Here is a 16,970-nt window from a genome sequence, read left to right as displayed (position 1 = left end):
GAGAAAACGTGCTACAAACACTTGTGCTCACAGGCACTCCAGGTTCTGTAAGGACTTTCTCAATATCGTCGCAGAACAGTCCAACCACAGAGCAGTTGGGAGCTAGCCATTGAAGAATCAAAGGCTCAAGGTGTGACAAACTGGAAAAACACCAAGACGATAGACAGATGCTGCGTGGTGTGTGCGCACCGTGACCTGGTGAGAGAGGAGAGGGTAGGGAGGGGTGAAGGGGAGAAGAGAGGGGGGAGAGGGACAGGGAGAAGGAGAGGTTGATTATGTATGGATAGAACATTTTTGGAAGGATCCCCAGGAAACTGCTAGCAGGTTATGTAAAATGTTTTGAGCAAGAAAGTGACAAATTCAGGTCTGTGTCAGCAGAGGGAGTGGGAAGGGTGGGGAGAGGTGGGAGGCACTGGGAGAGACTGCAGCCAGGAGACTGTTCAGAAGACCTTGCACAGGCCAGGAAAGAGTGGTGGGGGCTGCTTTAGAGTTCTTCCCAACTGCACCCCTGTGACCTGCACAGCACCAGCACCACCCCCCACCACCCCCAGGTGCTCAACCACGGTATAAAAGGAATCCTCTCCTGTATTAAGGACTGAGAATTCTAGTTCCCAAACACAGCCCCTTGCGCACCCCAAGATGCCAATCACCCTCTTCCTCACCCAGCCCTTCATTTTGGGGAGGCAAGTGAGGAGAGAGAGTCAGGGCCAGCAGGCCCTCGGCGTCCCTTGCTGGCCTGTTCACCAGAAAGGGGGAGCCTGTGGCAGCTCTGCCCAAGGCCAGAAGCCACCCACCACCAGCTTGCATCAATGGCCACAGAGCACTGAGCTGGTGTGTGTGTGTGTGTGTGTGTGTGTGTGTGTGTGTGTGTCTGTAAGAGAGAGAGAGCACACAGCAGCAGACTCAGAGGCTCTAAGAAAGTCTGCGTCCCAGCTCTGCAGAGCATCCAGGGGAAAGTGAATACTTATCAATGAGTAGAGGAGAGGAGAGTGGAGAAATCAGATGTAAACATCCACACACAACTTCTTCTGCAAGAGGCGCTTCCCATGCTTTAAAATGAGTGCGACCATGAAAGGAGAGTGGGCAGGAAGGTAGCGAGGATAGAGAGACGAGACTCGATGGGAGGAAAGAGTTGAAGTTCTTGGAGAACAAACCATGGTGACCCCGTCCTCCCTCCTCTCCCCTTCTCTCCCCCTCACACTGGGGTATATGGAAGGAGTTCTACTGTAGGTCTTTGAGGGTCGGGTATAGGAATGGGGAGGGGGGTTGGGTTTTAAGTTTCAGGTCCCTTGGTTCCACAGAACTAGGTCATCAATACCATGGCGGCTTAAATAAAGAAGCAAACCACCGCTCCTCACCATGGCAAATAACAGCAATGGGTAAAAGCCGGGTTTGGGCACCAGTTGGCTCGGTTTGAATCTCGGGTCCCTGACATACTAGCTGTGAGGTTTGGGGCGAGACGACTAAAGTTTCATTTCAAAACCATTGACATGGGAAGGCAGAGGGCTGCCTCCCTGGTGGTGATCAGGCAAGGGTTACATAAGGGGGATATGCAAAAGCACTAGCTTGGCAGCATGTAATATGCACGGAATAACAATCACGAAGCGGCCACTGTGGAGCCCTGACTCACAGCAACCTCCTGAGTGGTGGCGCAGACCTGCCCCCAGCACCGTCCCGGCTGTCTTCACAGAGCCGATCGCCCGCCAAGTCTTCTGCGGTGGTCCTGGGTGGGCTGAAACTGCCCGCCTTTCAGCTCATGCACACCGTGAGCTGCACGCCATGGCCAGCGAGTCCCTCTCTACTCACAGTGACCCTTTCATTACCAAGGGCAATGACCCCATCTTGTCTCACCTGTTCCGGGAAGCAACTGCCACGTCTTCGTGGACACTCGGTGACCTTGCAAGCATTGGAGGTAGTTGCTGTACGCCATTGAGTCAACTCCAGCTCACTGCCATCTAGCTGATACCAACTCAACGACGCTACAGGGCAGAGTAGAACTGCCCCACGAGGCTTGCTAGGTTTGCATCCAGAGCAGACTACCAGCTCTCTCCCCACACAGAAGAACCTCTGGTGGGTCTGAACCACCAACCTCTCAGTGAGCAGCCAAGCACGTCTCTAAGCATTGAACAGAAGGTCACTAGTAGCAATAATAACAGCAACTGGCATGGGATCCATTCAGGCGGTTGGCAATCCCAGGCACGTCGGAGTAGAACGATGCTCCGTACTATTTTCAATGGCTGATTCTGCAGAAGCAGTCTGACAAATTTTTCTTCTGAGGTGTCCCTGGGGGGACTTGATGCAAACAGTCAATGCACTGGGCAGTTAACCAACATAGACCCTATAGGCAAGGAGGGTGCAAGTGTCCTCCTAAAGCAGTCGGAAGAGAATGAGACCTTGGTGGGGGTCGTGTGCTGTGTTGGGCCTTTCTGACCCATACCAACCCTCTGCATGACAGAACACAACACTGCCCCGTCCTGCGACAGCTGTCCCCGTGTTGGAGCCCGTCGCTGCAGTCACCGTGTCAGTCCGTCTTGTCCAGGGTCTTCCTCTTTTTTGCAGTCCCTCTACTTAGCCAGGCCCCATGTCCTTCTCTGGGGCCTGGTCCCTCCTGATCGCATCACCAAAGCACGTGCGATGAGATGGAGAGTCACCACGCTCACTTTGAGGGAGCATTCGGGTTATGCGTCTCACAGACAGATGTCTCCATTCTCCTGGCAGTCCGCGGGCGTTCTCCACCCACAGCATCATCCTTAGGCCTCAGCGGACTCTTCCTCAGACTTCCGTGCGTTATCCAGCCTCTGCACAGCCGTGAGGCCATCGAAGGCCACCGCGTGGTCTCAAAGGGACATCTTTGCTTTGGAACACTCTAAAGACGTCTTTTTCAGTAGATTTGTCCAAGGAGACAGGTCACTTGATCTCGTGACTGCTGCTTGCCTGGGTGTGGTCTGTGGATCCCAGGAACAGGAAATGCATGACAACGCTGATCCATCGTGGGGTTGTTTACGGATCCAGCTGTGAGAATTTTTATTTTCTTTATGTTGGGGTATCATTCCCCTGAAGCTGTAGTCTTGCATCTTCAAGGCCCTCAAAGGCCTGCTCAAGTCTCACACCCGGGAGCTGGGGGTGGGGGTGGGGCGGCTATCCAGTGACTCAGTCAGGGTTATGCTGGTCCAAGGTCAGTGGCACCTCTAGAGTTGGTGTTACCCAGTACCCTAACTCATGGTGTCGCCCTGCCTCCCAAGAACCACTCAGAATCTTTAGTATTATTGGTTTTCTGTTTTCAAATCACTTTATTGGGGGCTCATACAACTCTTATCACAATCCATACATCCATCAATTGTGTAAAGCACACTTACACATCCGTTGCCCTCATCATTCTTAAAATTCGCTCTGCTTGGGTTCCTGGAATCAGCTCCTCATTTTCCTTTTTCCGCTACCCCTCCCTCCCCGCTCTCCCTTCCCTCCCCCCTCCCCCCTCCCTCATGAACCCTTAATAATTTATAAATTATTATTTTATCTTATCTTACACTGCCTGGCGTCTCCCTTCACCCACTTTTCTGTTGCCCATCCCCCAGAGAGGAGGATATATGTAGATCCTTGTGATCGGTTCCCCCTTTCTACTCTCCCCTCTCTCCCGGTATCGCCACTCTCACCACTGGTCCTGAGGGCTTCATCTGTCCTAGATTCCCTGTGTTTCCAGTTCCCATCTGTACCGCTGTGCGTCCTCTGGTCTAACCAGGTTTGCAAGGTAGAATTGGGATCATGGTAGTTGGGGGGCGGAAGTGTTTAAGAACTAGAGGAAGGTTGTGAGTTTCATTATTGCTGTACTGCACCCTGAGTGACTCATCTCCTCCCCACTACCCCTCTGCAAGGTATGTCCAGTTGTCCACAGATGGGCATTGGGTCCCCATCACACGCTCCCCTCATTCCTCATTCACGATGATATGATCCCCCCCCCACACCTTTTGTGCTTGAAACCTGGTCCCCTTGGCCCTTCATGATCACACATGTTGGTGTGCTGCTTTCATGTGGGCTTTGTTGCTTTTGGGCTAGATGGTCACTTGTTTACTTTCAAGCCTTTAGGACCCCAGACGCTATATCTCATGATAGCCGGGCACCATCAGCCTTCTTCATCACACTTACTTATGCACACATTTGTCTTCAGCGCTTATGTGGGGAAGGTGATCACACAATGATGGGTTTTATTCTTTGGTGTCTGCTACCTGATCCCTTCAACACCTCATGTTCACACAGGCTTGTGTGCTGCTCTGTGGGCTTTTTTTCTTCCAAGCTAGATGGCCGCTTGTTTGCCTTCAAGCCTTTAAGACCCGAGACGCTATATCTTTTGATAGTCGGGCACCATCAGCTTTCTTTACCACGTTCGCTTATGCACAAGTCTGTTTTCAGTGATCATGTCGGAAAGGTGGGTATCATGAAATGACCGTTTAGCTGACCAAAGTGCTCTTGTATTAAGGGAATGCGCATGAGGAGGCCCAATATCCACTTGCTACCCACTAAACCTATACATATATGCACATAGGTCTATTTCCCCATTGTATCAAGCACATTTGTACATATGCTGCCTTCATCATTTTCAAAACATTTCTTTACTTGAACCCTTGGTGTCAGCTCCTCATTTCCCTTTCCCCCTCCCCCTCCCTCCCTCCCTCATGAGCACTTGATAATTCATAAATTATTTTTTTCAGATTCTCCATTTTCATATTAGAATATGTGTGGCATATAGCTGTAAATGGCTTAAATGTAAATGTTCGAAGATTGTATGAATACTAACAACCAAATCAATATTTGGTGAGGTCGCTCTGCACTGAGTGGCAGCATGATTGGCTACATTAGCAGTCCGTGAGGGGAAGCTATTCTTTATTCTTCCCTTCCTTTTCCTTAACTACTCCATCTCACCCTCCCCACAAAAGTGAACATATTAAAAGTTCACAAGTACTACTGATCACACCACTGTGGCTAAAACAGCAGGTACTGGAAGGTGGGGGAGATAAAACAATACAGTAGGCACTTAAGAATCAGAGACTGCAAACCGGGAGTGGGAAAAGGCTCTTGTTTTTATTACTAACTGCCGGAATATTTTTATTTTTAAAAGAATACATTTCTGCCTCCACCCTGCACCCAAACTTGAAAGGCTGCCATTTTGGTGTCAGCCCCCACCCCCACCCCTGGTAGTATCCCTGGGTGTGTGTGGTCAGCACTCCCCAAATGCCCCCAGCCACTCCTGTTTTTCACCCCTGTAGCGCTTGACTCCAGCAGGCCCTGGCTCAGGTGTGTGGCTGCAGCCAGGCTGGGCCCGCAGCCCGAGGAGGTAAACACCCAGGCCAGGCTGCGATTGTCACGGCACGGGGCCAGCTCCTGCCCAGGCGGGTCTGAAGGTCAGAAAGCTGTGAGAAGTCTTGTTAGTAGAGGAAGAGGCGATGGCTACCGCTCTCTGGGACACAGGATGCGTGTGACCTTAGCTGGGAACACTCAGAAACCCCTGGACAGGACAGTACCTGGGAGGGGACAAGCCTGACCCGTCCCTAGGAGCTCCTGGCTGGCAGGTGAGCTGGTGTGTGTGTGTGTGTGTGTGTGTGTGTGTGTGTGTGTGTGTGTGTTTGATAGTGGAGCGGCATAAGAAGTGAGGTTACTGCTGAGGAGAACAGCACAGACCGCGGATCCCAGGGCCAGCTGCCCGGGGAAGGGACCCTGGTGTCCACTGAGCAGGAGGTAGGATGAGAGGGCCCACGGACTGAGAGTTCTCGAGAGATCCTGTCTGATCTGGGCTCAGCTCCACGCAGCATAGTCGTTATCATTCCGTGCTGGCCAGTTGCTGCAAGCTGGAGGCCACCCCACATGTATAGAGTGGAACCGCTGCAGGGGGGGCCCAGGCTGTGACCTCTCTGCCAGTGACTTCGGCTCACGCTGCCCCCGTGCGCGTCAGGGTGGGACCTCGCTCTGAGGGGTGTTTACTGGGTGGACGGCTTGTGGGAAGTAGATTGCCGGCATTTCATCCGAGGAGCCTCTGGGGGGACTTGAACCTCCAACCCCTCACTAGCAGCTGAGCACCCGCATAGCCTGCACTCCCAGCGACTCCAGGCCCTGCTTTGGCGGCGGCTGCGACGGGTGCCACTGAGTCCATTCCGACCCATAGCAGCCCCATGTGGCCGAGAAATTCCCGGGGATTTTCTGGGCTGTCATCGGCTTGGGTGGCGCAGTGATTCCGCGGTGGGTGGCCTACCTGCAAGGTTGTCAGTTTGAAACCGCCGGCCGCTCCGCAGGAGAACGAGGAGGCTTTCTATTCTTGTCAAGAGTCAGCCTCAGAAACCCACAGGGGCAGTTCTACCCTGTCCTGTAGAGTCGCTGTGAGTTGTAATCCACTCAAAGGCAGTGAGCATAGTTCCGGTTTTACGGTCTGGGAGTCTGTCGCCAGGCCTTTCTGAGCAGTACTGCAGAGTTGGGTGGGTTTGAACTGCCCATGTCTGGGCTAAATGCTTCACCCTTGAGCCCCACCCAGCCCCCCAGCCCCCTGGCTCCAGTAGGCATTGCTGAGCCTCGGGTCCTGTAGAGGGTTTGCAGCTTCTCTGTTCACCAAAGCAATCAATTGCCCACCTTCCTGTTTATGCCCCCACCCCAAATCGTGGAGCCCAAAGAGCCCTGAAGACCCTGGAAGGTGCTCTGGACATCACACGAGGCAGCGGGCATGTCAGACTGTCCCAGTCCTCCGCCTGCGTGGCCACGGATGGGGGGTGGGGGGAGGGAGGGCAATTGTTCTGAGAAGATTCGCCTTACCTGTTGGAATGTCACCAGCCCTCAAGTGGGCACAGACGGGGCAGGCCAGGCAGAGGCTGGAGGGCCAAGTCTCACCGCCAGGGCCTGCGGACTCCGCCCCGGAACACTTGGCCCCTGTTTCGCTCAAAAAACTCTGTACCTTCCAGTCCAAGATCAGAAGGGCAGTGGTCCTTCCCCAGCGCCCCCACCGCTGCCTCCCAAGCCAGAGGTCAGCTCTGGTCTTGTGAGTCCCCACTCCCACCCCCCACCCCACCATATCCCAGTTCAGAAGTGCTCTTGTTCCATTCCGTATCTAGCCCATACCTGCTGTGGGGCCTGGCAAGGGGTTGGGATGCGGACAGATAAGCTGTGGGGGGTACAGCTGGTGGAGAGGATTGGGAATGCTGGGCCCCTGGGGCTGAACGCTGCCCCTCCTCCACACCAGGACTGGGCCATGTTTGGTGTTGAGGGGCACCTAGTCCGGCCAGGGTGGCACATCTGAACCCGGCCATCTCTGTGCAGAACCTCCCTGGACATCCTGGGGAGGCTGAGGGCAGGCTCCTGGGCCTCCCACGAAGCCCTCTGTTCTCTCCATGTGGGCTCCACTTTCCTCATTGGTGGGCAATGAGAGGGGCAGGTTAGCTGCTCGGCTGATGGGAACCCAAGGAGGCCTGTGAGCCCCACTGTGGCCTCTGGAGTGGACAACGGTCTAGAGGCTCAGCCCTGGGCAGCCCACTGCTGTTTGAGCCGAGCACTGAGGATAGAGCCTTTGCCTGGAGCCCGGCTCTACAGGTGTCCTTCAGGTACTTGATGCCAGGCATGGGTGTTTGTGAGCCTGGCCCGGTCCACTTCCCGTGGCTCCGCCTACCCCTTGTAGCACTGCCAACCTCTCACGGTTCCACCCACCACCCGTGGCCTCGCCCACTCCTCTCCCTCCCACTTCCTGCTGCCCTACCCACTCCTGCCTCTCGCCACTCCACCCACTTCAGTCTGCAGCCATGTGCCTGGGCCGCTGTGGAGGAGGTGGTCAGGGAGGCCTTCTGGGAGAGGTGGCCTCTAGTGCCGTCAGCTTCTCCCATCGTTCCCGGTCCTTAGGCAAGAGCAGACAAGTTGCTGCCTGGGGTTTCGCAGATTCATAAAAATCGGTCTGACTAGTTTGACGGCTGCGTTGTGATTTCGTCACGCTCCTGTTGAACGTTGCAAGTTCCTTAAATAGCACCATCCCTCCGCAAGCGCAGTCCCGTGCGGGGGACAGCAGGGCCTTGGAACGGCGGCGTGGGGAGGGAATGGCAGAAGCAGCCAGTCATGGACCCAGGGACGTGGGACCCACTCGCTGAGGCAGTGGGCAGGAGGAGGGGGACGGCCCAACCCACCACGATGAAGGTCACTGCCTAGTGTGGGTGTCCCCACAGCTGGGAGTCCAGGCCGTCAGAGAGCCCATCTCAGATGAGCTTAAAACCAGGGCGCTGGTCTGAATCACAATCATTCATTATAATTCAGGGAGTATGTTTCCCGAGGGAGAATTCTCTCCTCCCACACAGGAGAGCGGAATTCAAGACCCACCCATTGTGCCCCATGGCACAGCCACCACCTGCCTGTCTGTGAAGACTTGCACCAGAGCCTTGAGGCTGAATAGACATCAGTTCAGAGCTTCCAGACTGAAAAAGACCAGGAAGAAAGCCCTGGAGAGCTAGGTGACAGCGATAGGGTCACAGCCTGCGGCAACTCAGCCCCAAAGACAAGCCTAGTCCTTCCAAGCAGCCTGGGCAGTGCCCTGACCAGGTCCCGGGAGGAGCGTGGGATGGGCTGGTGCTGGGACCAGAGGCCACAAGGGAGGAAGCTGGCTGGGCCTGAGAACCTTGATTCTCAGCCAGCTCCTGTGCTGGAGTGTCAAGGGTCAAGGCTGGGTGCATTGCGTCACCCCACCTGGCCATTAATACAACCCGCGGGAGTCAGTCTTACCCATTGCCTGTTGGGAAGTCCTGGAAGGCTGACTCATTGGGGGACCCTTGACCCGGCTGGTCCCCAAACATGAGTGCAGTGAGAAGATGGACAAAAACTCCAGTCCCTCTCCCAGGCTTCTCCCCTGCAGGCCCCTCCACTGCCTCCACACCCTCTCACCAAACCTAACTAGTCACTGTGGGGTCGATTCTGACTCATGGTTGGTCTTATGAGTCACCAAGGCCAGGCTATTTCAAAAAAAACAAAAACCGGTTGGCATCCAGTTGACTCTGACTCACGGTGTGTCAGCATAGAACTGTGCCCCAAAAGGTTTGCCAGGGCTGTTTTTGGGGGGATTTTTTCCAACTGGAGTTCATCAAAGGAATCCATTAGCATAGCGGTTACAGCTTTGGGCTGCTGCCCTCCGGGCCAGCCATTCAAAGATGGAGAGACACGGGGCTTGCTGCTCGCTGACTCAGAAACTCACAGGGGCAGTTCGACCCTGCCCTGCAGGGCTGCTGTGAGTTAGCATTAACTTGACGGCAGTGAGTCTGGTTTTACTTTGGTTTTAGAGTTCACCAGGCCTTCTCTCAAGGCACCTCGGAATGAACTCCAACCTTTGAGGCAGCTGCGGGGCCAGCTCATCATTCTCACGTCCCGGGGACTCCCCCGGAGTCCTGATGGTGCAGTGGTTGTGCACCGGGCTTTCTGGGCTGTCATCTGTTTGGGTAGCAGAGTCACAGAGTGGTTTTGCATTGGCCCGCTAACAACAAGGTCAGCAGTTCAAAACCACCAGCCGCTCCACAGGAGAGAAAGAGGAGGCTTTCTACTCCTGTAAAGAACTGCCATCTCAGAAACCCACAGGGGCCATTCTACTCGGCCCTGTGGGGTCCTGGCTGTCAGCATGGGCTCCATGGAGGCGAGCTTGGTTTGGTTTTTGGAAGGACATCCCCCAAGCTCTTTACTTGGGGAACATCCACTTTCCCTGTCACAGCTGCTACAGTTAATATCAAGCTGCGGCGGGAATCCTCTCTGGAAAGCACGTCTGCATCCGTGGTCACCTCTGGTGGAGGGAGAAACACATTCCACAGTGGATTCTGGAAGCCCACGGAGTCTTCTCTGGGCCAGCTCCTTTTGAGGAAGCTCACTTTGGACTTGGGGAGTCAAGTCGGCAGCTTGGCCCTCCGACACATTCTCCCAATGCTCGAGTTCTCTCTGCCCCTCTTTGGACCCAGGTCTGGGTCCAAAAGATTAAAGTCACTTGCAGTCAGTTTTCTTGGTTGAACTGTGTCTCCCTGCTCACCCCTCACCGAAATATGTGTTGTAAATCCTAACAACATGCCTGTGGATGTCCCCCTGTCTGGGCTTCCGAGACTGTAACTCTTTCTACCCCCAACAGTTTTATTGGCATAGAATGGACATATCATACAACTCAATGGTTCAATCACAAGAAGAGTTGTACAATCATCATGACAATAAGTCTTAGAACCTTCTTCATTCTTGTCCCCATCGTTATTAGCTCCCCTCTTCCCCTCAATCACACCCCCAAGGAACCATTAATCCAGCTGAGATTGTAACTCTTGGCAGGAGCACACAGCCTCATCTTTCTCCCATGCAACAACTGATGGTTTCGAACTGCTGACCTTGCAGTTAGCAGCCCAACATGTAGCCATTCAGCCACCAGGGTTCCTTTTTTGAGTCTTAAAAGAGACTAAGCCAGCAAACCAAGGAGCAGAGATGCCCAGCCCCCTGGGGACGGCGTAGGAACAGAAGCTGAAGAGATAGAGAAGGGCCGTCTTTCAGAGCTGACAGAAAGCTACCCTCAGATGAGAGCGCGTGTTTCTGCTCACGCAGGCCAAGCGGGGCTATGGGGAGGGGGTTCTGTTAGAGCACCTCTGCATGCATTCCAATCACCAATAACTATTAATGCATCTTGATTTCATGTCTGATCAATTTCCAACTGAAGTTGTTGGTAGAGGTCTTTGATTTCATCATCACTAGCTTTTGTGGTTGGTGCATAAATGTTGAATAATAGTTATGTTGATTGCATTTCCTTGAAGGCGGGTAGATAAAATCTGATCACAGATAGCATAGATGGATAAGCAAGAGCCTTTCTGACAATGAATGCCAGGCCATTCCTCTTGATTGTGTTATTCCGGCAGAGTAAATCATATGATTTTCTGATTCAAAATGGCCAATACCAGTGCATTTTAGCTCACTGATGCCTGGGATCTTCATGCATTCCATTTAGTTTTTGACCACTTCCAATTTTCCTAAATTCACACGTCACACATTCCAACTTCTAATCCTTAGAAGATGTTTGCAGCTGTTTCTCTTTACCGGGACTAAAAGAAATCCATATTTGTGCCCATCCCAAAGAAAGGTGACCCTAAAGAATGCTCAAACTATAGAACAATATCACTGAAAGCACGCACAAGTAAAATTTTGCTTAAGGTCATCCAACAATGGTTGCAGCAGTACATTTGTATAGAACTGCCAGAGGTTCGGGTCAGATTCAGAAGAGGACCTGGAACAAGGGACATCATTGCTGATGTCAGATGGATCTTGGCTCAAAGCAGAGAATACCAGAAAGAGGTCTACTTGTGCTTTGTTGACGATGTAAAGGCATTTGACTGTGTGGACCATAATGAACTGTGGAAACCTTGAAAAAAATGGGAATTCCAGAACCCTTCATTGTGCTCATGCAGAACTCTGTACACGGATCAAGAGGCAGTTGTGTAACAGAACAAGGGGACACGGCATGGTTTAAAATCAAGAAAGGTGTGTGTCAAGGTTGTATCCTCTCACGACACTTGTTCAATCTATGTACTGAGCAAACCATCAGAGAAGCTGGATTATATGAAGACGGGTGCTGCATCAGGATTGGAGGAAGGCTTATTAATGACCTGAGATATGCAGATGACACAACCTTGCTTGTTCAAAGTGAGGAGGAATTAAAGCACTTGCTGCTGAAGATCAAAGATTGTAGCCTTCAGTATGGGCTACAACTAAATGTAAGGAAGACCAAAATCCTCACAACTGGACCGATAGGTACCATCATGAGAAATGGAGGAAAGGTTGAAGTTGTCGAGGATGTTGTCTTACTTGGATCCACAATCAATGTTCATGGAAGCAGCCGTCAAGAGATCAAAAGACGTATTGCATAAGGTACATCTGCTTCACGAAACCTCATTAGAGGATTGAAAAGCAAGGGTGGTCCTTTGAGGACTAAGGTGCGCCTGACTGAAGCCATGGTGTTTTCCATGGCCCCCTATGCCTGTGAGAGTTGGCCATGAATGAGGAAGACCTAGGAAGAATCAAGGCATTGGAATGGTGGTGCTGGGGAAGAATATTGAAAGCTACGGCCAAAAGGACAAACCAATCTGTCTTAGAAGAAGTACGGCCAGAGTGCTCCTTAGAGACAGGTTGGCGAGACTTTGTCTTCCATACTTTGGACATGTTTTCAAGAGAGACCAGTCCCTGGGGAAGGACATCATGTTTGGTAAAGTGGAGGGGTAGCAAGAAGAGGAAGGCCCTAAATAGATGGACTGACACAGTGGCTGCATCAACAGGCTCGGGCACAGGAACAAGTGTGAGGACAGTGTAGGACCAGACAGTGTAGGACCAGACAGTGTTACCTTCTGTTGTGCATGGGGTCATACGGATCACAGCCAAATTCGATGGCACCTAACCACGACAGTGCGACACCCCTGATGAATGCTAAGGCATCTGAGCTCCCAGTACAGGATGAGCAAGGAGGAACTGGTTTATAGCCTGGGCTCAAGGAGCCCTGGTGGCATAGTGATGGCAATGAATTGGGCTGCTATCCACAAAGTCTAAAGTTCGAAACCACCAGCTGCTCCTTGGGAGAAAGATGGGGCATTCTACTCCTGTCCAGAGTTACGGTCTCAGAAACCCACAAGGGCAGTTCTGCCCTGTGCTATAAGGTTGCTATCAGTCAGTACCGCCTCGAGGGCAGTGGATTTGGGCTCAAAAGGGAGCCTTCTTTGCCTTTCAGCCTAAGATAAACAGACCCACAGAGGCAACATTTGGGAAAACATTTGTATTGCTCATGTGTGGTTCTTGGAGAAATAGCACAGAAATAGTTGAGCACACTGGCCTTCAACGGGGCCAGTGTGTCCCTCCCCACCTGCCTGCCGCCCTCCCCTTGATTGATGCTGCTTTTCTCCAAGGCCCAGAGTCCTTGGAAGTGGAAGTAAGTAAAGCCTAAGAGTTGGAGGTTCAGGCCCACCCAGAGGGCTTTGAAAGACAGACCTGGCCATCTACGCCCGGGCAAGCCAGTCTTGGAAACCCCTTGCCGAAGGAAGTATAGTGGGGTTCCCTATGTTGGGACGGACCTGACACCAACGGTTTTGTTTTTCCCTCCATGATTAATGGGGTCCCAGGCCACCCCCATGGCGCTGGAGAAGAATGTGGAAATCCCACACACTGCCAAAGGAATGAGCCAAGCTGTCTCAGAAGAAGTCCAGCCGGGAGGCTCTGGGGAGACTAGTGGGGGCGACTTGTCTCACGTACCTTGGACGTGTTGTCAGGAGATAGGCCGTCCCTGGAGAAGGCCGGCATGCTTGGTGAAGTGGAGGGGCAGGAAAAAAGGGGAGTCCTAAACAAGACGGTGGACACTGTGACTGTATCCAGGAACCACTGTGAAGAGGGCGCAGGCCTGGGCAGTGTCTCATTCTGTGGTACCCGGGATCGCTAGGGGTCGGAACCAACTCAACGGCATGGAAGAACCACACACCACCCCGAGCAGGGCCCAGCCACGGGGCTATTGCGGGCTCAGCCATGAAGGGGACACCCTGAGGGGGGTCTCCCTCCCCATGTCCCGCTCTGAGGCCTTACCATTTCCTTTAAGGCTGTTATCTCAGAAAAGGCTCTTGGTCTGAAGTCAGATTTTCTTTTTATTAATGAATCGGAGCTTCATCAGCAATCGTTCAGATATCATACGTTTAACCACCTTGCCAGGGCCAGGCTGCCCGGGTCCAGTCCCGGCTCCCCCACTTGCTGGCTGTGTGAATTTGGAGGACTCAGGAACCTCTCTGAGCCTGCACTTCCTCCTCCTTAAAAATGGGGTGGGGTGGGAACTGGGCCAGGAATGATCATATCAGGTCCTCTAAGACAATGCTGAGACAATGGGGCGCTCAACCTTGGATGTCCCCACACGGCCATCCAACACCCACATCCAACCGTGACTCTCCGGGCGATTCTGACTCCTAGCCACCCAGCAGGACAGAGCAGAGCTGCCCATGGGTTTCCGAAACCCACCGCCACATCGTTCTCCTTTGGAGCACTTAACCGCTGTGCCAGCGAACAGGGCTCCTGTGAACACATCCCCAAGGGCCCTTGAACCCCAAGACAGGGAGGGCTGTCCGGGGAGGAGGCTGCGCAATATTAGCCCACAAGTCTGAATTTAGTCCTCTTCAGACTCACCCAGCACATGCAGTGATGATGAACACAGGAAGAGCACTGGCCGGTGGGTAGGAAGTCCTGTGGGCCCAGTGGCAGTGGACGCATCTCCAGGGCTATGGCTCCATCAGTGTGTCTCCATGTGGCTTGTCAACAGGAATGTGAAGCAGAGAGAGTGTGGGTCCCACCTCCAGGGAGGAAGACAGGAGTTGCCAGAGTCCTTGGGAGAAGGCCATGTCCACAGTGTCATCATAGGCCATGACCTGATTGACAGGCTAGACGCCACCCCGTCACTCAAAAGTTAACAGGAGATGATGTAACTGCCACAATCGGGATATGTACCCAATTGCAGATTTACCAAGTTTACAGGCCACCTTGCTACGTGGTGGTCTGGGTCCGACTCATGGCTGACTGTGTGGCTTTGCATCAGAGCCACCAGAACCCCAACTCTCAGATGACAGGCAGCTATGGTCATTAACTCATTCAGGGCACGCCCAGGCAAGTTGGGGAGTTCCCTGACTCACCCAGCAAGCCCAAGGGCGAGGCCACCTGCCGGGAATTGTCTTTTACTGTCAAACACATTTCCTAAAGCACAAAGCTGCCACATTGCTGCTTAGTGGTCAGAAGGAACACAAGTGGGGCCTGGACTTAGATCAAGACTCAAACGGGAGCTAGGGTAGGGGTCTCACGGGAGGCAGCAGCCTTACATCGGGTGCTTTCGGCGTCTCATTCTAAAACACCCTGCTTCCATAGACATCGCCCGGGGCCCTGGGGGACACAGCCTCAGAGCTATATTCTAGTGTGAACCCAACAATGAGCAGGCCGGAAGCAAACAACAACCATTTCAGGCTGGGCCAAGTACCACCAAGCCCCCCAAACAGCGTCGTTCACAGCGCATAGCTGGGGCTATCTACTTGAGGTGCTCAAGGAGAACTTCCTGGACCAGGTGATGGGCAGCTGAGCCCCGAGGTCCTAGGAGGAAGCAGGTGGGCAGGGTCAGTGGGGAAGGCAGAAATGGGAGAAGACTGGGTTTTATGTTAAGCCTGCGACAGGCTGAAGCATGGAGCTGACAGCAGGTCATTGTGCTTTATTTTGAAGAGCCAGGTCTGGGCGTTTCTAGATGTTCCTGGCAGCTGCCTCCTTCGCTCCGCCCTAGTGGTTTCAAGGGCCACCCTGCTGCAGAGTCTAAAAGAAGAAGAGATCTCTGCTCCCCCGAGGATAGTGCAGGCCGGGCTGTAGACGTGGAAGTGAAGGGATTCACCATGGGTCCAGCTTCTCAATGGCATGCGTGGGGGACAAGGTTCTCCCAGGCAGAGGGGAGTCGAGATGGCAGTCCCACAGAGGGCATGAGATGGGCATTGCAGAGAGCCAAGGGCCGCTTGTTGGAGACCCAGAGGCTGGACTGCCTGGAACAGGGGCCAAGAAGGGACTGCGGCATGCTCTCAGGCAGGGGGGAGAGCGCCAACGTTCATTAAATCCCCTGTCCAGGTGGCAAAAGGGAAGCTCGGGGGCCACAGAGCAGGCATCATGTGGGAACAACCAGCCTGGCCTGGAGGCTGACCCCAAGCGTTGATGAAGTGTGATCTGAGTGCCTACTGGGTGCACCTACTGGGTGCCCCATGCTCTGTGACATCCAAAATGGATAAAATGGCAGCCGGTCCCCAGTTTGGGGCATCAGAAGGGCCTCATGCACCCCAAGAGCAGTTTGTAAGATCAGCTCTGCCCTGCCAGCCGCCGGGAAGGTTGAAGTCCCTTAGAGAGTCTAAGCCAAAGGAAACCAAACTCACTGCCATCGAGTTGGTGGCCCTGTAGGACGGGGTAGAACTGTCCCACCCCACCCCCGTGGATTTCGGAGAGGATAGTTCTTTCCCGGCGTAGAAAGCCTTGTCTCTCTCCCATGGAACGGCGGGTGGTTTCAAACTGCTGACCTTGCAGTTAGCAGCCCAGCATGCCGCCACTGCACCACCAGGCTCCGTTTGTGAGTCAGAGCACATGGTAATGACATGTCACATGGATGGCACTGCACAGTTCTTAGAGGACTGCGGGGTGGGGGGCAGGGGGCAGGGGCTGAGGTTGGGGAGCACGGGATGATGGAAGCTGTGGACACACACCCCCATCCAAACCCAAACCACAAGCCCGGCCCGTTGCCATCCAGTTGGCTCCAGTTTCTGGTGACCCAGTGTGTTACAAAGTAGAACTGTTCCTATGGGCTGTCCGGGTAGTGATCGTCAGGGAAACAGTGTGACCGGCCCTTCTTCCATCCTTCCCTCAGACACGTGTGGGCGCACAACTCCAGCAGGTGTGGAGATGGTCCTGGGTCTCCTGGAGAAAGGGTTTAGGGGGCTTCAGAATCCCATGGAGGGTTGGTGAACACAACTGCCCCACCCAACCCAACCCACCCACTCCCCACCCTGGGGTTCTGGTTGAATAGATCAGGGGTGAGGGTGGGGCTGAGAATCTGCATCTGTTACACATTCCCAGGTGCTGGTGTGGCTGGCCCTCATACCTTCCTTAGGGAACCCTTAGTTCAGACCAGAAAGGAGCTGTGTGTGGTCTGGCCTGTAGACGTGATCCAAACCCTACTTCCCAGACATCCATCATTTAAAACGGTGACCCTATTCACCCGACAGCCCCATGGGCAACACTTGCTGCAGATTGATTTCAAATAACCTGCCTGATTCAATCCCATCCTGAGCACTAACATCTGTGAAATTACAGGCTAGATGTGCTAAGTGGATGCTTTTTCTAAAGCACATGGCTATTAATTTTTGAAATGCTTGATTGAAACTCTTCTAAAAGTCAGCTTAGAATCCCACACGGTTTCAAGAAGAACC

The 16,970-nt window shown here is 53.3% G+C and overlaps 1 long non-coding RNA gene across 1 annotated transcript in view; it reads left to right on the top strand.

The window, feature by feature from the left end:
* The first annotated feature begins 5,475 nt into the window (after positions 1-5,475).
* The window catches only part of LOC123522272, a 29,264-nt gene continuing 17,769 nt past the window's right edge, over positions 5,476-16,970 (top strand). Inside the window, exon 1 of the long non-coding RNA XR_006680544.1 lies at positions 5,476-5,564. This is a non-coding gene — a long non-coding RNA (uncharacterized LOC123522272). The remainder of the gene's footprint in view (positions 5,565-16,970) is intronic.

The sequence above is a fragment of the Echinops telfairi genome, unplaced genomic scaffold, assembly GCF_000313985.2.
Source record: "Echinops telfairi isolate 266 unplaced genomic scaffold, ASM31398v2 ScPeMD7_3;HRSCAF=10, whole genome shotgun sequence".
Taxonomy (NCBI): domain Eukaryota; kingdom Metazoa; phylum Chordata; class Mammalia; order Afrosoricida; family Tenrecidae; genus Echinops; species Echinops telfairi.
The sequence above is the reverse complement of the archived record's forward strand: the minus strand, read 5'-3'. Positions and strand labels throughout refer to the sequence as shown.